Source organism: Ceratotherium simum, chromosome 20, assembly GCF_057802395.1.
Source record: "Ceratotherium simum simum isolate JZ-2026a chromosome 20, ASM5780239v1, whole genome shotgun sequence".
NCBI classification, from domain to species: domain Eukaryota; kingdom Metazoa; phylum Chordata; class Mammalia; order Perissodactyla; family Rhinocerotidae; genus Ceratotherium; species Ceratotherium simum.
The window spans coordinates 8809847-8835245 of NC_141919.1; the positions used below are offsets into that span (position 1 = coordinate 8809847).

At 38.1% G+C, this 25399-nt stretch overlaps 1 protein-coding gene and 1 non-coding gene across 2 annotated transcripts in view; both read left to right on the top strand.

Annotated features, from left to right (window-relative positions):
* LOC147914354 (uncharacterized) overlaps nucleotides 1–25399 on the top strand; it is a 119090-nt gene that overhangs the window by 40090 nt on the left and 53601 nt on the right.
* LOC147914355 (small nucleolar RNA SNORD36) lies at nucleotides 8338–8406 on the top strand. Its single transcript, XR_015555487.1, has one exon. It is a non-coding gene; the product is annotated as a small nucleolar RNA SNORD36 (small nucleolar RNA).

Below are 25399 nucleotides of genomic sequence, written 5' to 3' on the forward strand. Positions count from 1 at the left end.
TAAACTTAAAAGAAGTTCAAAGCTTAGAATATTACAACTATAAAACATTGTTTAAAAAAGTAAACAAGGTTTAAATAAGTGGTGAGATCCCATATTCATGGGTCAGAAGACTTAACATTGTTAAGATGGCAATACTCCTCAAATTGATCTATAGACTCATGTAATTCCTATCAAAATCTCAGCTAGCTTCTTTGCAGAAATTAACACTTACCCTACAATTCACATGGAAAATCAAGGGATCGAGAATAGCCAAAATAATCTGGAAGAAGACAAAATTGGAGGACTCACACTTCCTGATTTAAAAACTTACTACACAGCTGTATTACACAAGATGGTGTGGTACTGACAGGAAGATGGACTTATAGATCAGTGGAATAGATTTTAAAGTTTAGAAATAAACTCTCACATTTATATCAATTGATGTTTGACAAGAGTGTCAAAACAAATCAATGGAGAAAGAATAGTCTTTTAAGCATATGGTACTGTGACAACTGGATATCCAGATGCAAAAGAATGAAGTTGGACTCCTTCACACCATATACAAAAACTAACTCAAAATGGATCAAAGATGTAATGTAAGAACTAAAACTCTTAGAAGAAAACATAAGGGCAAATCTTCATGACCTTGGACTAGGCAATACTATATGTCACCAAAGGACAAGCAACAAAGAAAAATAGATTAATTTGACTTCATCAAAGTTGAAAATTTCTATGCTTTAAAGGATACCACCAAGAAAATGCAAAGACAACCTACCAAAGGAAAGAAAATATTTTCAAGTCATGTATCTAATACAGAATTTATATCTAGACTATATAAAGAACTCCACTCAGTAATATAAAGACAGCCCAATTAAAAATGGGCAAAGGATCTGAATAGAGATTTCTCCAAAGAAGATACGCAAATGGCCAATAAGCACATGAAAAGATGCTCAACATTATTAACCATCAGGGTAATGCAAATCAAAAGCATGATGAGATACCATTTCACACCTACTAGAATGGCTGTAATAAAAAAGACAGTAACAGGTGTCAATAGAGATGTGCAGAAATTGGAATCCTGATTCACTGCTGGTGGGTATACTGGTACAGGCTCTTTGGAAAACATTTTGGCAATTCCTCGAAAGTTAAACATAGAATTAACCATATGACCCAGTAATTCCACTTGCGCATGTATACCCAAGAGAATTGAAAACATATGTCCACACAAAAACTTGTACATGAATGCTTGTACCAGCATTATTCATAATAGCCAAAAAAGTAGAAATGACCCAAATGTCCATCAACTGACGAGTGGATAATAAAATGTGGTATATCTATACAAAGGAATATTATTCAGCAATATAAAAGAATAAGTACTGATACAATGTGGATAAACTTTGAAAACATGGCAAGTCAGAGAACCCTGTCACAAAAGCCCATGCATTGTATGGTTCCATTTAGATGGAACCAGAATAGGCAAATTTATAGAGACAGAAAATAGATAAGTGGTTGCCTAGCTCTGGGGGAAATATGAGGAGTGGGGATGACTGCTAAAGGATGTGGGCTTTCTATTTGGGCATGTTAAAAATGTTCTAGGGGCCAGCCCGGTGGCGTAACAGTTAAGTGCGCGCCCTCCATTTTGGCGGCCCGGGGTTCGCAGGTCCGGATCCTGGGCGTGACTGGCGGGCTGCTTGTCAAGCCATGCTGTGGTGGTGTCCCATATAAAGTAGAAGAAGATGGGCATGGATGTTAGCCCAGGGCCAGTCTTCCTCAGCAAAAAGAGGAAGATTGGCATTGGATATTAACTCAGGGTTAATCTTCCTCACAAAGAAATAAAAATTAAAAAAAAAAGTTCTAAAATTGATCATGGTGATGAGTTTGGACACCTCCGTAAAGATACTAAAACCCTCTGAATTGTACACTTTAAATGGGTGAATTGTATGGTGTGTGATGTATTTGCCAATAATGCTGTTACGAGAGAAAAATACGGGAGGCTCATCCCCAATATTTTTAGAACACTTATTTACGAAGTGTTGCTAACTCCAACATCTCATGTGCTTTCGTAGCAACCCTGGAAAGAGATTGGTGTTGCCAGACCAAGTCGCAGAAAATGCGGCCTAAAGACTTTAAGTCCTTTACCTAAGTTATTGGCTGGTTTGTGGTAGAGCCAGGAGTACAGCCCCGCCCCCGAGGCCAGTCCAGAGTTTCCACCACACTAGCTTTTTCCCAAGGTTATCTGCTCACTCCTTATTTACTTTGCTTCAGTTGCCTTATTTAAGGAGTCATAAATAAGTTTGACGTTGTGCCTGGCACTGTTCTCAGCCCTTCAAGTACATTAATTAATTAAATTCTTATCACAACCCTTTGCAGAAGGTGCTACTTTGACCCTATTTGCAGATTAGGAAATGGAAGCATGGAGATTAACTTTCCTAGGTCACACAGCTAGTAAGTGGCAAAGCTAGGATTCGAACCCAGGGAGTCTGGGTCTGGAGTCTTGCTCTTAAACCTCTACACCCTGCACAGACCTTCTCTTCCTCGACTGCTCCCATCTTGGATCTCATCCTCAATTGTAAAGAGAGGTGAAGAGAGCCTGCTCGATCTGTGCAGTTGTGCTGAGATCTGACACTAGAGCCCTAGCTGAGTGTGCTAGTGGTGCTGCATTCCCCAACACTAGAGTGGTAGCAGGGAATTCATGACTTCCAGGCTAAAGCTCAGCTGGGAGCAGTGTTTGCTGTGCAAACACATCCTTCATCTGTCAGGTGATGGGGAGCGGGTGGGGTAGGCAGGGCAGAAGGGGAGCTGCAGAGTTTGTTTGTGCCTACCCAATCTTGTGAAAACCCCTGGAAACACACCACCACTGAAGGAGCCTGAACAAGAGCTCTGAGACTCAAGAATGCCTTCTCACTGTGCGCATGCGCACGCACGCACGCACACTCGATGTGCTGATAGCACTACCACGATGCTCCCTGTGCCTTACGGCCGACCCAGCCACAGCGTTGCTTGTTATTTTACACCCTGGCTCCCTGGGTTCTGCGTCAATGGGCAGCCACAGCTAGTTCCTGGACTTGTCTTTCTGGTTGGTTGTTTAGAGAAGGCTTACGGGTGCTTTTCTTTTGACTGGATGACACGCAACTCTGCGTGTCAAGTGTAATTAAGAGTTCTTACCCGGTCACCCAGGCTGCCTTCCCCAGCAGCGTCTGTGTCTGGCCGTCTCCGGGAAGGCCCAGTCACTGTTGCATTTGCTTTGTGGGCAGGGTCCACAATATATTGGGATACTCAGGGTTAAACAGGCGGCTCTAGGTTTGGAGTGGAGAGTATGCAGTTTCCTGGCACTGACTTGGGAGAGCAGGGCTGCAGGGACCTGCACCGAGAGCTGTCATGCTTAGTGCTCGTGCCATAGTCAAATCAAGGGCTGTGGGGACAGTGTGTAGCCTCGGTGAGGATTAACAATGGCCGTGCCTTTAAGAACATCCTTTTAGAGACAAGCCTTAGTTTCTTTATAATCTGGAGCTTCTGCAACTCATCCTTCCTTTAATAGACCTGGGCATGTCTGCTCCTTTGTGTCCTGTTTACTCTTTATTTTATTTTGAATACAACTTAAACTGAATTCTGATTTTATTTTAGTAAAAAGGTTTATAAATGCTTCTGTACTGAAGGCTGAAGAGTAGCTTAGAAAGGTTGGCAGGGTAAAAGGACTATTCAGCTTGATGCTACGTTTAGTGTGTTCTGGTTTATACTGTTTAGTGATTGCAGCTTCCATCACCCCCGAACCTTCTCCTTCTCTCTTTAATTAGCTGTTAGGAAACTTTGATCTAAATTTAAGACCCATTTTTAGCATATATATAGTATTATAACATGTAATGTACTTGGGGCTTACTTTATCCCTACTCTTATTTTCCCTTTTTTCCTGATTGTATTCCTTTTTATCTTTCAAAAACCTGATTCAAATCCTTTTTGCAATGAGATTGGGCATAAAGAAATAAAAAGATCAAATCAGGCACCCATACACCAAACGTTTGTTGAAAATCTACTACGTGTCAGGCATTGAGCCACGGATAAAAGAGGATACAAAGTTGACTCCTCCATACCCTAAAATAGTCCTGATATGAGGTGCTGTGTTTTTTGTTTTAAGCTATCTGGTGTTCTTCATTCCCTCCTTCATTCCCATGTTTTCACCTGGGATCATTTTCCTTCTGCATGAAAAACTTCCTTTAATATTTCTTTTAGTGCAGGTCTGCTGGTGACCAATTCCCTTAGGATTTTTTTTTCCTAAAACATCTTTATTTCACCAGTATTTTTGCTTGGTTGGCCCATATTTCAGCAATTTAAAGATGTCATTCTATTGTTTCCTGAATTTCATTGTTTTTGTTGGGAAGTCAGCTGTCAATCTAATTCTTGCCCCTTTGAAGGTGACCTTTCTTATTTCTCAGGGTGCTTTTAAGCTTGGCTCTTTGTTTTGTTTTCTCAGCAGTGTGACTGATGTGCCTAAGTGTAGTTTTGTTTTGTTTTGTTTTTGTATTTTACCATTTTATGTTCACTCAACTTCTTGAAAATCTGGGTTGTTGTCTTGCACAAGTTTTAGAAAATTCTCAGCCATTATTTCTTTGAATATTGCTGAGCAAAGTCCTGATGGAGTGAGTGAGAGACCCAGGTGGTTGTCTGGGGAAAGAGCATTCCAGGAAGAAGGACCAGCCAGGACTACTAGGATTGTACTTGGCAAAGTTGCGACACAGTAGGGAAACCAGGGTAACTGACGTAGAGAAAGAGGAGGAGAAATAAGGGATAAAGTGACGGGTAATGGGGCCAGTTTGTCTAGGTTTTATTATGCCATTGTAAGAGCTGTAGCTTTTAATTCTGAGGGAGATGAGAAGACATTGGGGATTATTGAGCAGACTTTTAAAAAATGTAACTGCAAGACTATTATTGTACCCCACAAAATTAATATTAATTTGTTAATATCATCACACACCCAACCAATATTCACACTTCTAATTATCCCATAAATGTCATATTTTTAGTTAGTTTGTTTTTTTTTAAATCAGGATCCAAATAAAGGACACACATTGCAATTTGTTGATGTCTTTTAGTCCTTTTTAATCTTTAGGTTCCTCCTCTCTCTCTCTGTCTTATTTTATTTTTTTAACCTTTTAGTTTAATGGTGGAAAAATCCAGATTACTGTTCCTGGAGTTGTGGAGATTTCCACATCCTGGATTTGCTGATAGTATCTTTTTAGTGTACTCTGACCTGTCTCTCTGCCCCTTATATTTCCTATAAATTGTTAATTAGACTTAGAGGTCTACTCAGATTCATATTTGATTTTTTTCAGGTGACTTTTTAGATGGTGATGTGTTCTTCCACCAGGAAGCATATAATGTCTAGTTGTTTCTTTTGTGTGTGTGTGATGTTACCTGATGTTGATATTCAATACTTAGTTTTATTAGTCCATGAGGTGTTACAAAATGGTAATATTTAAATTCTTTTATACTTATTTTTTTAAAAAAGATTTCACTCTGAGTTGAGAATAGCTTGGGAGAAACAATGGCAGATGAAGGAGGAATTAATCATCCAAGTGAGGGGTGATGGTGGTTTTTGTTAAGGTACTGGCAGTGGAGGGGTGGGAAGTTGTTGGATTCTGGATATGTTCTGAAGACGGATCCAACAGGATTTGCTGATGAATTTAGTTGCAAGGTGTGAGAGAGAGAAAAACAGAAGTTTAAGATGACTTCAAGCCTTGAACATCTGGAAGGGTGGAATTTTCTTAAACTGGGAGAAGGACAACTGCAGGAGGAGCAGGTTTATGGTGGAGGGACTAACAGAGGTTCTGTTTTTGATGTTAATTTTGTGATGCTGGTAATAGGAGAACCATGTAATTTATCACTTAAAATAAGAAATACTTGAGAGTGAAAGATGTGCTACAACAAATTAAAATCATATAGTTGAAAATATTTATGTACCTACAAATTAATACTTTGGTTTATTGTTTAGAGCAGTTTTAGGTTCACAGTAAAATTGAGAGGAAGGTACAGAGATTTCCCATATACCCCCTCCCCTGACACAAATGCATAGCCTCCCCCATAATTAACATCCCCCAACAGAGTGGTACATTTGTTAGAATTGATGAGCCTATGTTGACATGTCATAACCCAAAGTCCTTAGTTTACATTAGGGTTCACTCTTGGTGTATGTTTTATGGGTTTGGACAAATGCACAATGACATGTATCTACCATTATGGTATCATACAGAGCAGTTTCACTGCCCTAAAAATCCTCTGTGTTCTGCTTATTCAGCCCAGCCCTATAATCCTTGGAAAACACTAATCTTTTTACACTCTCCTTAGTTTTGCCTTTTCCAGAATGTTGTATAGTTGGAATCATACAGCATTTAGTCTTTTCAGATTGGCTTTTTTTACTTAGTAATATGAATTTCAGTTTCCTCCATGTCGTTTCACGGCTTGATGGCTCATTTATTTTTAATGCTGAATAGTATTCCATTGTCTGGATGTTACAGTTTATTTATCCATTCACTTTCTGAAAGACATCTTGGTTGCTTCTAAGTTTTGGCAATTATGAAGAAAGCTGCTATAAACGTCCATGTTCAGTTTTTTGTGGACAGAAGTTTTCAACTCCTTTGGGTAAATACCACGGAATGTGATTGCTGGATCATATGGTAAGAGTAGTTGAGTTTTATAAGTAACTGCCAAACCATCTTCCAAAGTGGCTGTGCCATTTTACATTTCCCCCAGCAATATAGGAGAGTTCCTGTTGCTCCACACCCTCCCTGCATTTGGTGGTATCAGTGCTCTGGATTTTGGCCATTCAAATAGGTATGCAGTGCTATCTTGTTTTAATTTTCATTTTCCTGATGGCTTATGATGTGGAGCATCTTTTCATATGCTTGGCATCTGTATACCTTCTTTGATGAGGTGTCTGTTAAGATTGTTGACTCATTTTTTTAAATTGGGTTGTTTGTTTTCTTACTGTTGAATTTTAGGAATTCTTTGTATATTTTGGATAACTGTCTATCAGATGTGTCTTTTGCAAATATCTATTCCTAGTCTGGGCTTGTCTTCTGTTTCTCTTGATATTGTCTTTTGCAGAGCAGAAGTTTTAAATTTTAATGAAATTCAGCTTATCATTTATTTATTTCATGCATCCTATCTTTGGTGTTGTATCTAAAAAGGTATCACCATACAAGGTCATCTAAGTTTTCTCCTATGTAATCTTCTGGGAGTTTTATAGTTTGGCATTTTACGTTTAGGTCTGTGATCCATTCTGTGTTAATTTTTGTGAATGGTGTGAAATCTGTGTCTAGATTCATTTTTTGTCTGTGGATGCCCAGCTGTTCTGGCACCATTTGTTGAAGAAACTGCCTTTGCTTCATTGTTCCTTTTCAAAAAGATCTGTTGACTGTATTTATGGAGGTCTATTTCTGGTCTCTCTATTCTGTTCCATTGATCTATTTGTCTGTTCTCTCACCAATATCACACTATCTTGATTATTGTAGCTTTAGTAAGACTTGAAGTTGGGTAGTATCAGTCATCCAACTTTGTTCTTCTCCTTGAGTATTATATTGGGTCTTTTTCCTCTCCATATAAACTTTAGAACCAGTTGTCAATATCATAAAATAACTTGCTTGGATTTTGATTGGGATTGCATTGAATCTGTAGAATAAGTTGAGAAGAACTGAGGTCTTGACATTATTGAGTGTTCCTATCCATGAACATGGAATATCTCTACATTTATTTAGTTATTTGATTTTGTTCATCAGAGTTTTATAGTTTTCCTCATATAGACCTTGTATGTATTTTGTTATATTTATACTTAAGTATTTCATTTGGGGGGGGTGCTAATGTAAATGGTATTTTGTTTTTAATTTCAAATTCCACTTGTTCATTGCTAGTGTACAGCAAAGCATTTGACTTTTGTATATTAACCTTGTATCCTGAAACTTTACTATAATCACTTTACTATAATTTTTTGTCAATTCTTTCAGATTTTCTACATAGATAATCATGTCATCTGCAAACAAAGACAGTTTTGTTTCTTTCTTTCCAATCTTTGTACCTTTTATATCCTTTTCTTGTTTTATTTCATTAGATAGAAATTCCAGTATGATGCTGAAAAGGAGTGGTGAGAGGGGACATCCTTACATTATACCTGATCTTACTGGGAAAGCTCCAAGTTTCTCACCATTAAGTATGATTTTAGTTATAGGTTTTTGTAGATATTCTTTATCAAATTGAGGAAATTCCCCTCTACTCCTAGGTTACTGAGAGTTTTTATCATGACTGGATATTGGATTTCATCAAATGCTCTTTCTACATCTCTTGATATGATCATGTGATTTTTCTTCTTTAGCTCATTGATGTAATAGATTACATTAATTGATTTTCAAATGTTGAATGAGCCTTGTATACCTGAGATAAATTTCACTTGGCCATTGTGTATAATTCTTTTTGTACATTGTTGGATTCAATTTGGTAATATATCGTTGAGGATTTTTGCATCTATGTTCATAAAAGATATTGGTCTGTGGTTTTCTTTTCTTGTAATGTCTTTGCTGGTTTTGGTAATAGGGTAATGTTGGCCTCATAGAATGAGTTAGAAGTGTTTCCTCTGCTTCATTCTTCTGAAAGAGATTGTAGAGAAATGGTATAATATCTTTCTTAAATATGTGGAAGAATTCACAAGTGGAATCATCTGCACCGTGTACTTTCTATTTTGGAAGGCAATAAATTATTGATTCAATTTCTTTAATAGATATAGGCCTATGCATATGGTCTATTTCTTCTTGTGTGAGTTTTAGCAGATTGTGTCTTCCAAGAAATTGGTCCATTTCATCTTAGTTATCAAATTTATGGGGATAGAGTTGTTCATAGTATTCCTTTTTTATCCTTTTAACATCCATGGGATCTATAGTGATGTCCCTCTTTCATTTCTGATATTAGTAATTTGTGTCCTCTTTCTTTTTTCTTAGTTAGCCTGGCTGGAGGTTTATCAGTTTTATTGGTCTTTTCAAAGAACCAGCTTTTGATTTTGTTGATTTTCTTTATTGATTTTTCTGTTTTCAATTACATTGATTTCTGCTCTAATTTTTATTTCTTTTCTTCCATTTACTTTGGATTTAATTTGCACTTCTTTTTCTAGTTTCCCATGGTGGAAGCTTAGATGAGTTCTTTCTTCTTTTCTAATATATGCATTCACTGCTATAAACTTCCCTCTAAGCACTGTTTTCACTGCATCCCACAAATTTTGATAAGTTGTATTTTCATTTTCATTTAGTAAAATATATTTTAAAATATCTCCTTATATTTCTTCTTTGACCTAATGTTATTTAGAAGTGTATTGTTTAATTTCCAAGTGTTTTGGAATTTTCCAGCTTTCTTTCTGTTATTGATTTCTAGTTTAATTCTATTATGATCTGAGATTAGACATTGTATGATTTCTGTTCCTTTAAATCTTTTAAGGTGTATTTTATGGCCCGAAATGTGGTCTGTCTTGGTGAATGTTTCATGTGAGCTTGAGAAGATGTGTATTCTGCTGTTGTTGGATGAAATAGTCTCTGGATGTCCATTATATCCAGTTGATTGATGGTGTTGTCAAGTTCAGCTATGTCCTTACTAATTTTCTGCCTGCTGTATTTGTCCATTTCTGAGAGGGTTTTGAAGTCTCCAACTATTAATAATGAATGCATCTGTTTCTCCTTGCAGTTCTATCAGTTTTTGCCTCTTAAGGGTTTAGGCACATACATATTAGGGATTAGTATGTCTTCTTGGAGAATTGACCCTTTTGTAATTATGTAATGCCCCTCTTTATCCCTAATAATGTTCCTTTCTCTGAAGTCTGCTCTGTCTGAGATTAATATAACTACTCTTGCTTTCTTTTGATTAGTGTTAGCATGGTATATCTTTCTCCATTCATTTTTCTTTTAATCTATATGAGTCTTTACATTTAAAGTAGATTTCTTGTAGACAACATATATTTGGGTCTTATTTTTGATCCACTCTGACAGTCTTGGTCTTTTAGTTGGTATATTTACACCACTGATGTTCAAGGTGATATAGTTGGATTAATATCTACTATGTTTGTTACTGTTTTCTATTTGTTGCCCTTGTTCTTTTTTCCTCTTTTTGTCTTCCACTCTTTTCCTGCTTTTTGTTGAGCATTTTATGATTTCATTTTTCCTCTTTCTTAGCATATTAGTTGTATTTTTTTTCCTGTTTTTGGCAGTTGCCCTAGAATTTACAATATACATTTACAACTAATTCAAGTCCACATTCACATAACACTATACTGCTTCACAGGTAGTGTGAGCACCTTATAATAACAAAATAATCCTAATTCCTCTCTCCTGTCCCTTTTATCATTACTGTCATTTGTTTCACTTATACGTAAGCATATATATATATCAATATGCCTATATAATTCAAGTACATTGTTACTCATTATTGTGAACAAACTGTAATGTGTTTAGATCAATTAAGGATAAGAAAAATAAAAGTTTTTATTTTACCTTCACTATTCCTTCTCTGATGCTCTTCCTTTCTTTATGTAGATCTGAATCTCTGACCTATATCATTTTCCTTCTCTCTGAAGAACTTCTTTAAACTTCTTGCAAGGCAGATCTGCTGGCAACAAATTCCCTCAAATTTTTTTAGTCTTAGATAGTAGTTTTATTTTATGGTTACAAATTTGAAGTTATTGACACCTTCAATCGATTTCCCTCTGCAGATCATATTTTTTTATTGATGTTTTAATAGTTTATAACATTGTGAAATTTTTGGTTGTACATTTTTGTTTGTCCATCACCATATACATGTCTCCCTTCACCCCTTGTGCCCACCCCCTACCCCCATTGCCCCTGGTAACCACAATACAGTTTTCTCTGTCCATGTGTTGGTTTATATTCCATATATGAGTGAGATCATATGGTGTTTGTCTTTCTCTTTCTGGCTTATTTCACTTAACATAATACCCTCCAGGTCCATCCATGTTGTTGGAAATGGGACGATTTTGTCTTTTTTTTATGGCTGAGTAGTATTCCATTGTATATATATATACACCACATCTTCTTGATCCAATCATCAGTCGAGGGACACTTGGGTTGCTTCCACTTCTTGGCTATAGTGAATAATGCTGCAATGAACATAGGGGTGCATAAGCCTCTTTGGATTGTTGATTTCAGGTTCGGTGAATAGATTCCCAGTAGTGGGATAGCTGGATCATAGAGTATTTCTAGTTATAATTTTTTGAGGAACCTCCATACCGTTTTCCATAGAGGCTGCACCAGTTTGCATTCCTACCGGCTGTGTATGAGGATCCCTGTTTCTCCACGTCCTGTCCAACATTTGTTGTTTTTTGTATTGGTGATTATATTCATTCTAATGGGTGTGAGGTGATATCTTAGTGTGGTTTTGATTTGCATTTCCCTTGTGATTAGTGATGTTGAACATCTTTTCATGTGCCTATAGGCCATCTGTATATCTTCTTTGGAGAAGTGTCTGTTCACTGCCTCTGCCCATTTCTTGACTGGGTTGTTTGTTTTTTTGTTGTTCAGTTGTGTGAGTTCTTTATATATTATGGAGATTAAGCTCTTGTCAGATAGATGTTTTGCAAATATTTTCTCCCAGCTGGTGTGTTGTCTGTTCATTTAGATTCTGGTTTCATTTGTCTTGTAGAAGCTCTTTAATCTGATAAAGTCACACTTGCTTATCTTTTCTTTAGTTTCCCTAGTCTGAGTAGGCATGGCATCCGAAAGGATTCCTTTATGACCAGTGTCAAATATTGTGTTGCCTATATTTTCTTCCATGAGTTTTATAGTTTCAGGTCTCACCTTCAGGTCTTTGATCCATTTTGAGTTAATTTTTGTGAATGGCGATAGCAGATGGTCCACTTTCATTCTTTTGCCTGTGGCTGTCCAGTTTTCCCAATACCATTTGTTGAAGAGACTTTCCTTTCTCCATTGTATGATCTTAGCTCCTTTGTCAAAAATTAGCTGTCCGTATACGTGTGGTTTTATTTCTGGGCTTTCAATTCTGTTCCATTGATCTGTGTCTCTGTTTTTGTACCAGTACCATGCTGTTTTGATTACTATTGCTTTGTAGTGTGTTTTGAAGTCAGGGATTGTGATGCCTCCAGCTTTGTTCTTTTTTCTTACGTTGCTTTAGCTATTTGGGGTCTTTTGTTGCCCCATATGAATTTTAATATTCTTTTTTCTATTTCCATGAAGAATGTCATTGGGATTCTGATTGGGATTGCATTGAATCTGTAGATTGCTTTAGGTAATGTAGACATTTTAACTATGTTTATTCTTTCAATCCATGTGCATGGGATGTCTTTCCTTTTCTTTATTTCCTCATTGATTTCTTTCAATAATGTCTTGTAGTTTTCATTGTATGGGTCTTTCACCTCCTTGGTAAGATTTATTCCTAGATATTTTATTCTTTTTGATGCACTTGTAAATGGTATTATCTTTTTCAGCTCTCTTTCTGCTAGTTCGTTATTAGCATACAGAAATGCAACTGATTTTTGTAGATTGATTTTGTACCCTGTGACTTTGCTGTAGTTGTTGATTATTTCCAATAGTTTTCCAATGGATTCTTTATGGTTTTCTATATATAAAATCATGTAGTCTGCAAATAGTGAGAGTTTCACTTCTTCATTGCCTATTTGGATTCCTTTTATTGCTTTTTCTTGCCTAATTGCTCTGGCCAAAACCTCCAGTACTATGTTGAATAAGAGTGGCGAGAGTGGGCAGCCTTGTCTCGTTCCTGTTCTCAGAGGAATGGCTTTCAGCCTTTCCCCATTGAGTATGATGTTGGCTGTGGGTTTGTCATAAATAGCCATTATTATGTTGAGGTACTTTCCTTCTATACCCATTTTGTTAAGAGTTTTTTATCATAAATGGATGTTGTATCTTGTCAAATGCCTTCTCTGCATCTATTGAGATGACCAACTGGTTTTTATTCTTTGTTTTGTTGATGTGGTGTATCACGTTGATTGATTTGAGGATGCTGAACCATCCCTGCGTCCCTGATATAAATGCCACTTGATCATGGTGTATGATCTTTTTAATGTATTGTTGTATTTGGTTTGCCAATATTTTGTTGAGGATTTTTGCATCTATGTTCTTCAGTGATATTGGCCTGTAATTTTCCTTCTTTGTGTTGTCTTTGTCTGGCTTTGCTATCAGGGTGATGTTGACCTTGTAGAATGAGTTAGGAAGTGTTCCATCTTCCTCTATTTTTTGGAATAGTTTGAGAAGGATGGGTATTAAATCTTCTTTGAATGTTTGGTAAAATTCACCAGACAAGCCATCTGATCCTGGACTTTTATTTTGGGGGGAGGTTTTTGATTACTATTTCAATCTCTTTACTTGTGATTGGTCTATTCAGATTCTCCATTTCTTCTTGGTTTGGGTTTGGGAGGTTGTATGAGTCTAAGAATTTATACATTTCTTCTAGATTGTCCAATTTGTTGGCATATGATTTCTCATAGTATTCTCTTATAATCCTTTGTATTTCTGTGGTATCCGTTGTAATTTCTCCTCTTTCGTTTCTAATTTTATTTATTTGAGGCTTTTCTCTTTTTTGATTAGTGAGTCTGGCTAAGAGTTTGTCAATTTTGTTTATCTTCTCAAAGAACCAAATCTTTTTTTCATTAATCCTTTTTACTGTTTTTTTGGTCTCAATTTCATTTATTTCTGCTCTGATTTTTCTTATTTCTCTCCTTCTGCTGACTTTGGGCTTTGTTTGTTCTTCTTTTTCTAGTTCTGTTAGGTGTAATTTAAGGTTGCTTATTTGGGATTTTTCTTGTTTGTTAAGGTGGGTTTGTATCGCTATGAGTTTCCCTCTGAAGCGGGCTTTTGCTGCACCCCATATGATTTGGTATGGCATATTTTCATTTCCATTTGTTTCCAGATATTTTTTGATTTCTCCTTTAATTTCATCAATGATCCATTGGTTGTTCAGTAGCATGTTGTTTAATCTCCACATCTTTGTCACTTTCCCAGTTTTTTTTTCATGGTTCATTTCCAGTTTCATAGCCTTATGGTCTGAAAAGATGCTTGTTATGATTTCAATCTTCTTAAATTTATTGAGGCTTGCTTTGTTTCCCAACATATGGTCTATCCTTGAGAATGTTCCATGCACGTTTGAGAAGAATGTGTAGTCAGCTGTTTTTGGATGGAGTGCTCTGTATATGTCTACTAGGTCCATCTCGTCCAGTTTTTCATTTTAGTCCACTGTTTCTTTATTGACTTGTTGTCTGGATGATCTATCCATTGGTGTAAGTGGGGTATTAAGATCCCCTACTATTATTGTGTTGTTGTTAATATCTCCTTTTAGGTTTGTTAATGGTTGCTTTATGTACTTTGGTGCTCCTATATTGGGTGCATATATATTTATAATTGATATGTATTCTTGGTGGAGTGTCCCTTTTATCGTTATATATTGCACTTCTTTGTCTCTCTTAACCTGTTTTATCTTGAAGTCTACTTTGTCTGATACAAGTATGGCAACACCTGCTTTCTTTTGTTTGCCATTAGCTTGGAGTATTGTCTTCCATCCTTTCACTCTGAGCCTGTGCTTCTCTTTAGAGTTGAGATGTGTTTCCTAGAGGCAGCATATTGTTGGGTCTTGCTTTTTAATCCATCCTGCCACTCTGTATCTTTTGATTGGAGAGTTCAATCCGTTTACATTTAGGGTAATTATTGATATATGAGGGCTTAATGTTGCTGTTTTGTCACTTATTTTCTAGTTCTTTTGCATTTCCTTTGTTTCTTGTCCCATTTTTTTCTGACTGCCAATTCAGTTTGGTTATTCTGTCTTATGAGCCTTCTAGTTTTCTCTTTGTTTATCATATGTGATTTTGTTTTGATTATTTGTTTAGTAGTTACCTTGAGGTTTGTATAAAAAATCTTGTGTATGAGATAGTCCATTATCTGATGGCCTCTTATTTCCTTATACTAAGTCAATTCAATCTCTTTCCTCTTCCCCTTCTAAGTCATTCTTGTTACAACTTATTATATCTTGTGTTGTGGGTGTGTGATTACAGTGATGAGGTTATATTTGGGTAATTTCCTTCCTTTGATCTTTGATTTTGGTATTTAAGTGGTTACTGACCTATTCCGGTAATGATCTACTATTTTTCTGATTTTGTCTGCCTATTTTTCTCCTTGCTCCAAGCTTTGTATTCCCTTTCTCTTCTTTTTTTCAGGCCTGAGGGCCTTCTTGAGTATTTTTTTAGTTGGCTTCTCATGGCCATGAACTCCCTTAGCTTTTGTTTATCTGGGAAAGTTACTATTTCTCCATCATATTTGAAGGATATTTTTGCTGGATAGAGTATTCTTTGCTGAAAGTGTTTGTCTTTCAGTATTTTGAATATATCATTCCAGTCTCTCCTAGCCCATAAAGTTTCTGTTGAGAAATCCGCTGAGAGCCTGATGGGAGTTCCTTTGTACGTTATTTTTTGTTTTCGTCCAGCTGCTCTTAATATTGTTTCTTTGTCATTGACTTTAGCCAGCCTTACCGCTATATGCCATGGAGTTGGCCTTTCCCTGTTGACGTATTTAGGCGACCTATTGGCTTCACTTACTGGTATTTCCTGCTCCTTTCCAAGATTTGGGAAGTTCTCAGCTATTATTTCCTTCAATAGGCTCTTTCTTCCTCTTTCCCTCTCTTCTCCCTCAGGAATACCTATAATTCTTATGTTACATTTCCTAATAGAGTTGGATATTTCTCGGAGACTTTCTTCATTTTTTTTTAGTCTTAGTTCTCTCTCCTCCTCCACCTGGAGCATATCTGTATTCCTATCATCTATGCTAATTCTTTCCTCCATATTTTCAGCTCTGTTCTTTAAAGATTCCTAATTCTCCTTTATCTCCTCCATTGTGTTCTTCATCTCCATCAGTACTGATGGGTTTTTCTTTATGATTTCAATCTCTTTTGTGAAGAAACTCCTTATCTCATTGAATTGTTTGTCTGTGTTATCTTGTATTTCGTTGAGCTTTTTTATGATAGCTGTTTTGAAATCTCTGTCGTTTAGGTTATGGATTTCTGTGCCTTTAGGGTTGGTTTCTGGGTGCTTGTCATTTTCCTTCTGGTCTGGTGATTTCATGTATCTTTGCATTTTGCTTCCTGTATTCGCTTTGTTTTTCCTCGTCCTGGAAATATCTGGTTGCAGTTTCCGCCTGCCACCACCATGTGGGGGTTAAGGGCTATGTAATATGAGCCCTATGTGCTCTGCCCTGGCTGCTCCCTGTGATCCATCCGACCACTCTGTCTAGTCTGGTCGGCTGAGCTGCAGTGTCAGGCATGTGGCGGCAGGGCGGTGGGGCTCTCTCTTTTGCCTGCTGTGTCCCTGGAGTGGGGGGCTTCTCACTTGCCCCTCATTATCCACTCTCCTGGGGTGCTCAGATGTTGATGACACCCCTGCAGCAGTTCTGAGTCGTCTATGTGGGAGCTTCCCACTAACTGAGAGAGCCCAAAGAGCTATGGTTTCCCTGCAGAGGGCCGCCCCTCCCCCCTCTCTGTGAGCTGCATAGACCCAGATCGCTGATCTGATGGGGAAGGAGAGGATTTCTCCTTACCTCTCCCTACTTCCTCCAGGGGCTCCAGCACATCCACTCTCAGATGTGTGGCAGTGTGGATCTTTCCGATCTTCCTTTTTGCTGTATAGGAGTCCGTTGTTGGTCTGTGACTGTCTGTTTTGTTGTATCTTATCGGGGAAGAGTTTACGGGAAAGCTCACTCTGCCATGATGCTGACGTCACTCCCCAGATCATCATATTTTTAATTGATATACTGTGTTCTTTATAGTTGCCAAAATACCTAGTAAACTCACAGTAAATCCTGCTAAATGAATTATAGTCTCCATTCTAATTTTTCTGTATTGAAATTTGTAAATGTAGCAGCTGTAATATTTTCACAGATTTTCTTTCTATTCAACAAATATTTTTACAGGAAAAAACTGATCAAATAAGTTGTCTGTGATTATTTTGAAAGTTTTTCCAAATATAAATACTGCAAATTTGTATATTTACCGAACTCTTTTCCATTTCGATGTAGAATATAAAATTATCCAATGAAAAATAGGAGGTCCATCAAAAGAATATTCCTATAAGTCAAAGTATCCAAAAGCATGGTTAGAAAATTTCAAAGCTAAATATTGTTTATCATGTGAGTTCTAATTATTTAATTTTTTCAGTTCCTCCCTTGCTTTTATAGGAATACATTTTATTAAATTTTTGCTTGAAGGCTTGTTTTTATAATTGGAACTTTTTAAAGTGAATTGGAGAAGCTGAAGATTTTGATACAGCATTCATTGAATATTTGAGTAAAAATTTCCAAATGATGCTGAATAAAAAGTAACCAAAATTTGGAGGATTTGTTCATAAAATGTTCAGTGTCAGTGTGGAACATTTAAGGTGATTTACAAAGTAGTTTGTAAAGGCTCAAACTTTCCTAAAATTTTATTGATCATGTCTATCAAATAGATAAAGTATATTCTACCTTGCATATAAATTCTAACATCAGCTTCATACATTATTTTGTAATTTACTCTAGCTATGTATATATAGCTTACAAGTATTGTATATAATACATATTATATTGTATATTTATATTATATATATAATATAAACATATAAACACATATAATATTAGTAACTTTTGACAGAGTGTCTATTTTGGTTAGAAAATGTCACAGCTTATTAGTTTCTAATGTGTGCACCACAACCGATTCCCGGTACATTTCTGCTTCATGAGATTCTTAGTTTAGTAAGAAAACTTTTTTTCCCATGATGCTATGCTTTACCAAAACTTGTATTTATATTACTACTTCAAAAATAATTTGTCTTCAATGTTGAGTTTTTAACTTAATTTATGATGACATTCGCAAAATGGCAATTATTTCACTTTAGGCAGAAAACTCTTCCAAATGCTTTATTTTGATTTCATTAATTGGATTAAAAATTTTAATCCTTATTGAAATTATCTCAAATAATTGTCTGTTTTTAATATCTGTTCATATTGAGAGAAAACTGGCATCACTAACTGTTACCACTTCAATTTTATCACATGTACAAGAAAACTTGGAATCAAAAATGAGCTAAATTAATTTTGAAGAGCAGTCATTTAATTAACATGAAAATTCATGCTTCCCAGAACAATATTTAAATGGACCTTTTGTAGTTGCCTGTGTTGAGTCATCGCTGGGCATAGCCTTCTTGCAGTAACTAATAAATCAACTTTGTGAAATGAGTGCTGAAACTTCTTCAGTAGATTTGTGTCTGGTTTTCACATGGTCCCTGATATCACTACAGCCCAATGGTGGATGGTAAGTGTCAACATTTTGTATACGTTACACTTTGATTATCAGCGTTTTTTTTTAGGCAGGTAAATTCAGTGCTTAATTTTTCATTAAATATGCACTTTCATTTTTTTAGCTCATTGCTGCTGAATGGATTTATTGCAAAAATGAAAACTATGTTATCAAACAATGAAATAAATAAGTAGTTGTAGATTTATACCAACCAGTAAATGACAAGACCTCTGTAACAAGATCCACTAATCCACTAATCTACTAAGACCACTCTACTTATGGAACTGTGCCCAGTCTCTGTTTCCTGTGTATTTTTCAGGTCCACCTGACCTGTAATTCCCACATTTCCCACTGACTTCACTGACTGGCTGCTTGTGTCTTCGTACATCTTGCATGCCAAGGTGGTGTCCATGGCAAAACTGGCTAGTACACCAGGTGGCTGACTGCAGCAGTAGCTTCCTCCAATACTTTTCCTACCACTACCAATACCAGGAGTTAGCTGTCTCTTCTATCCAGGACATTTGTTTTTTAAAACACTAGCAGGTGTTCTGCATGCTGTGTTTGAGGGAGGCATTAGTTATATTTCATCTGGAAAGGGTTGGGAAAAGAGTGATGGGTTATTTCAAATGTAACTACATGTTAAAGGGGAAACTCTATTTATTGCCCATGCATCTTCCACATTACTGGATAAGACCATGACAGGAGCTGGAAGTACAAAGTGGAGATCTCGGAAACTCACCCTGGCTTATTGTAATTAAAATGATAATGATACTACTTCATTTACAATGAAAAATCCAGGACACATGCTAAATCAGATGAGATGCTGCTCGGTCTTAGGAATAATCCAAGCCTGTCCTATGCAAACCAGGAAGGTTCTAGAGAAATGGATTTATGACACCCCACTGTTAGATAGTCAGGTGGAAAGAGTCATGTCGGCAGTTAGATAAATGAGCCTGGAGTTCCTGGGAGGCATCCGTTCTGGAACACATTGGGAATGATCAGTGTGCAGAGCATATATAAAGCCATGAGATTGGATGGGTCACAATGGGAATGAGTGTTATCCAGGAAGAGGAGAGGCCCAAGGACGATGCCCTGGGTACCCCATCATGGGGAACGGGGAGAAGATGAGGAATCAGCAAAAGAGACTGAAAATTGAAACTCAGCAGAATGTCACTTATCAGGTGGCAGAGTGCTCGAGTTTCAGAGAACCAGAATTTTCACTGAGTGCTCGCTGTCTGCTAGGAGCTTTCACACCCTCATGGGGTCCTGAAAAAGAGGTAGAACTCAAATATGCCCATGTGCCTGGGCAAAAGCACAGACTCCTGCTGCAGGTCAGTATAAGACCAGAGAGAGGAGTGAAGAATGTGCCAGACAGGAGAAGGCAAGCTTCCTCTAAAGGAATTTATAAAATACTTTTCACAATTTTGTGAATCGAAGAAATTATGTCTGTGACCAGATATGGCCCATGAGCCATAAGTTTGTGATACCTGCTGTATATTAACTTTTCAAAAGATATTCCCGTGTTTCCAGGCAGAGTAAATGAATCCCAGGACTAGTAACTATTAAGTGGCATATGGAAACTCAAGTCAGTGGCCTGCAGAGCTGGTGTTCTTTTCACTGTCTAAACCACTGTCCAAGAGTTTCTGAAACCAAATCTTGCTGGAGGTTGACTGATAAATCTAAGCTTCAAGCTCTGTCTGTATGTCTGTTGAGGTGAATGCAAGAAGGGGAGAAAATTATGTTTTGTTTGTTCCAGAATATTCTCATTGGTACTTTTAAATGTTTCCGCTCCCACCCTATCCAACTTCTAAAAGGGAAATGGCAACACTTTTTTTGTATCTTTCACTGGAAGAAGTCCCATATCTTTGAAGTCTGAAGGAAATGTATGGAACCTATGGCCACAGATGGAAGATGGGGATCACAGAAACATCCAGGAATCTTAAGGTCCTTAAAGTGTATTAATGGCCCCCTTAACATGACTGGGGGATTGAATGACCCCCAAATGCTGCCCATTGTTCTTGGAGTCAATGACCTTTTCCTTTCCAGTTTACCTCTGGATTCAGGCTGTCTGTCTGTAAGAGGTGGTGCGAGTGTTGCTTCTTGGCTGTGCCTCTTCTTTTTCCTATGGAACCCACAAGGGGTAGTGGTTAGAATGTTGACTTTGGGTCAGCAGGCTGGTGTGTGGGGCCAGGCTTGGCCAAATACTATCTATGTGGCCTTGGAGCTAGTCACCCAGCCTTTCTGGGCCTCATTTCTTTTATTTTGTAAATTTTAAAATAGAGATAAAAACACCTTTCCCCATTATTTCCCTAGATGATTGAGAACCTACAATAAGGTATTTGTGATTTCATTGTGTGAGAACACAGTATTAACTCTGTGAGTGGAAGGATTCTTATTTTAGAAGCAGGCAGAGGGAAAGGAGTATGCTGGTGTAGAGAGAGGAAACTGGGGAGTGTGGGGATTGCCATGGGGTAGGCAGAGGGGTGGCCAGCTGCCATCAAGAACTGCCAGAAAGTTAACTCCAACTTTGTGTGCTTTAAAAGTTCCTGAATTTTCAGTGTTTCAGAGGCAGTCATGTGTGCCCAGGCAGTGAGAACACGATGTGAGGGCAGGAATGGGGGGATCGGCTTCCTGCCTAGCTGTAAGCTTTCTCACTGTGGCTCTAAAGCACAGGCAGACCCAGTGTTCTAGCCCATCTGAAATGGCATGACTGAAAATATGACTGTGGATGGTACTTGCAGTGCTGAGAAAGGGTTCTAGAAAGGTTCGGACTTTTAAATGGGATCTGATAGGCAAGTGGGTGAGGCAAGGAAGCCCAAGGGGGTGTCACTCAATCAATTTGCAGAAGACTGTGTAGGTCACAGGGCTTTCACATCCCATCTCTCCTTTCTTGCAACAGCAACACTATGCAAACAGGGCAGATGTTTGTGTCCTTGTTTTATAACTACTGCATCCGAGGCCATATTGACTGAGAGCTGGTTAGTGGCAGAATGTAGACTAGAACGTGGGTCTGCTATTTTAGTCTACTCTTTACCCACCAAGCTATCCAGGGTCCCTATTTGCTGAAGCTCAGAGAGGTTAAGCAACTCCTAAAAGGACAGAAAGCGGTAAGTAACAGAGCCAGGAGCTTAATCCAGGCATTCAGACTCTAGATCCCATGTACTCTCCACTATTCCATGCAGCCTCCCTAACGGGGAGTGGAAAGGTTATCTCACAACTGCCAGGTACTCAGCTACCTGGAGCTACCATACCTGCCCGGAATATGCCACACAGTCTTTACTACATGGTTAGGTGCTGCTTTTGAGGTTTTACTCTTAAGGTCCCCTAGTACTGAGTACTAGAAGAGAATATCAAAAGAAGAGAAACTGTTAAACAGCCTCATGCAATGGGTCTGGTATGAGAATGCAATGGCATGGGGTGGGATTCGAGAGCTTTAGACAAATAGTTGCATTAGTGGGTTGGAGAAGAAAGGTCGCTGTCACCCCAGAGGCAGTATGAGGGCAGCTCAGGGTTCCCATGATGGAGACACAACGCAAAGGGGCCCTGGCAACTTGCAATTGATGTAGACCTTCTCTGAGTTTTTGATAGCATTAGAGATGGTCTTGTTAAACTCAGGGACAATTTTGTAGTGCCTTGGAAGATTTAAGGTAAATAGTGGGTGCCCTTGAATGTGCAAGGAACAGCAAATTTCTTATAAGCAGTCACATATTAAAATAAAATGAAAATGTATTTAATGAGGTAGATAAGCATTTAATAAATGCTTGTCGTGGGGAAAGCAGTAGGTCTTAAAGAGATAAAGAGATAGAAGGGGAGAGAGAGAGAGAGGAGAGAGAGAATATATACATGGTGTGTAAGGGGAAGAGGGGATGTTAGTGATAATATCTCACTGTAGGAGAGAGAATTGATGGGAACTGTTAAACTATGTCTTGACTAAAGTCATAGCAGTTGAGTTGGAATTGATCAAACTTATTTCTAATTTCTACTATATTTTGTATTATACAGAAATCTCTGCAAAAACAAGTTTTCTGAAGCCATTTGTTATGGCAAAATTAAGCAGCACAGAGTATTTCATCAGGCCAGATTGGAAGACATTGGTCTACCAAATTCTCCAGTGGTGTGTTGTATTTCGTTCTGAGTGCAGTGTCACTAGCTGCCATAGAGGGCTGAATGTGGCTAGCACGGTTTGGTCTTGTCAACAGTACCGAAGTTTTTTTATGTATCTCTCTTACAGCCGGCACTATCATTACTGTGCAAGAGGTGAGAGAGATTGATGGGAAATAAATAAGTATTTCACAGGAAATGACTCAGAAATGAGTTAGGCTTCAGTTATAGTTTCCTGTGTGTGTGTGTGTGTGTGTGTCTGTGTATACACACATATATTCAGAGAATCAAGTGGCCTTCGTTGATAATTTTCAGTATGTTAGAACATGAATGTGGAATTCCCAGGAGTGAACTATGCATAGTGGCACTTTTAAACAGAGAATACTGGGAAAAAAACCTATAAAACATTGCCATTTTAGTTCTACACATGAAGAAAGACAAAAGACCTTTGGGACAGAACAATGGCCTGGGAGGGAGATGTGGGTTTGAATCCTGACTCACCTCTATGGAAGTATAGGCTCATTCTCAACCTGGGCTTCCTTAGAATGAGGGGGTTCCAGAAGAGAGATGGTCTGTAAGGCCCCTTCCAATCTGATTTTTTAATCTGTGATTCTTTCCAATGAATGGAGAGCAACATTTTAATTATTCTGAAAGTGGTCATCCTTTCTGTAGTATTTTACAGCTGAAAGAAATCTTTTAGACCAATCTCAGATGAATTAAATTATTTGATTAAGGCTGCACGTGCAGTTTTTCCTAGAGCTGGGTCTAGATCCAGGTAACTGATTCCTAGCCTAGTGCTCCTTCTGTTCCAGCTGATTTTCCTTCACCTTGCAGTTATCGAGCACCGACCACACGTGAGACCCTGTGCTTAGGCACCACGGATATCAGAAGGTGTGAAATCCACTCCTGTTCTCAAGATCGTAGTCTCATCGGGGAGAAATGACCCTGCCTGGGGAGGCAGCCACAAATACCAGCACAGGAGGCCTCTCTCTCGTCCTTGAAATACCCTGCCCTCTTGGTTTTGGTGATGCTGTGCTCTCCAGGTTTTCTTCTACATCTCTGGCAGCCTTCCTGGACTTCCTCAAACCGTATTTAAAGTAAAAAAATCTATTTCTGGAGAAAAGAAAGTCTGCATTTCTCCTTTTCACACCTCCTGATTTTTGGGTCTCCTTTCCAGCTGCCCCGAGACTGATGATGTCTGTGTAAAATTCTTCCCTGGTGTGGCAGAGTGACAAGCCCTTACATTTCTTTTCAACATCTCCAAAGATGGTTCCTTCTTAAAATGCAGTTTGACTAAGTGACTGGGTGCACATGATGAGGCCAAAAATAAACTCTGGCTCTTCTCCTAACTTTCTTTTGGAAAGATAATACAACCATTCATTGCTTTGGTTTTCCAGTTGCAAAATGGAAATAATATTTGTCAACAGATCCTCTTCTAAATATTAGAGTTCATCAGGGTTTGGAAGTATTATGAAACTTTCTATCCCCAGGCAATTGCATCCATGCTTGTGGCTTCAGTCCCCCTCTGCATACCAATGAGCCCACCGTCCTCCTGGGCGTCCCATCCAGAACACTGGAGCTAACATGGCCTCCTTCCTCTCCCCACCTGCATATCCAATCAGTCATCAAGTCCTAACACCTACATTTCTCTCAACCCCATTTTCTTTCCCATGGGCTTCCCTCCTACTGGCCTCCTCCAAATCCCTTGCTCTCCTTCAATGCATTCTCCACACCAACGGTGTCCTGAAGGCTGAGTGGAAGGAAAGATCTGCTCAGGGTGCAGTCAGTAAGGGGGTGCATTGACTGTAAAGAATTTAAAAGCAATAATACCTATTAAAAGTCAGTCTGTTTTTTTATTATCACCATGCACAAGCAATTCTAAGCAATGTTGGTAATAAAGTACTGATCCCTGAAAAAGATCTTTTGACGGTCTAAGTTCTATGCAGTTGCTGTTGAATTTTAATAATTAATATATAGACTTTAAATTAGCTCATTTTAATGCTTTAATAAACACTGTATTCTACATGGAAATTAACTCAGAGACCTCCCGGTTACATAGCAGGCCCTGACATGTATGGATTCATCAACCTGCATTTGTTTGAGAGTTAAGTTCATGATGGTTCGGGATCAGAGGAGCTCACTGTAGTTGTTGATTAGTTGTTGTTCATGTCTCCATCCTTCTGTAACTACACATTCACGCATTCAAACAGTCTATCCAAATGAACAATGGTGGCACAGTGCTTATAAAGGTGAAGAACCAGAACTGGAGTTATTTCCATTCTATTATGCTATATGACCCCATAGGGACTTGATATGTTTAAAATTTAAAACAACAAAACTTTAGTATGTGTACTTTTTTATTTATACATGAAGTGATTTGCTAAACTTAAATAATGTCTTTAAACTGGAAAGTACGTTTTTTAAGGTATTGCTCTAAAGCTAAACAATTCTAGAAAATAATAATTGTTATTGAAAATAATTTTGCCCTACAGAGGAGGGGGGTGTTAAGATGATCTACCTTACCTCCATGCAGTAGCTAGAGTGATCTTTTTTTTAAACTCGAGTCTGATCCTTTCTTAAAGCCACTGGGTTCAAGCCCTCATCATGACCTGCAAGGCCGCGCAGTCTGACCCCTGCCTGCCTTGTAGTCTCATCTTGGGTCACTCCCAGCTCACTGTCTAAATGCCAGTCACACCAGCCTTTATTCATTTCCCTGTGCCAGGCTCCTTCCCACATCAGAACAATCTCCCCAGGTGCCGTCCTACCCCTTTGCCATGTGAATTCCCACCCTCCTTCACCTCTCAGTGTAACTGTCTCTTCCTGGGGAAGCCTTCTCTAACTCTAATGTCACCCTGCAATACTGTGATTGATAAGAAAGACATAAGGAAGATGTAAAAGTATATCTTCCTCCACCTTTCCTGGCTCCGAGTTCCTAAAACGCTTGGAATTTCCTGAGTGACACGAGCAACAGGAGCATCTTTTGTTCTATATTTGGTCT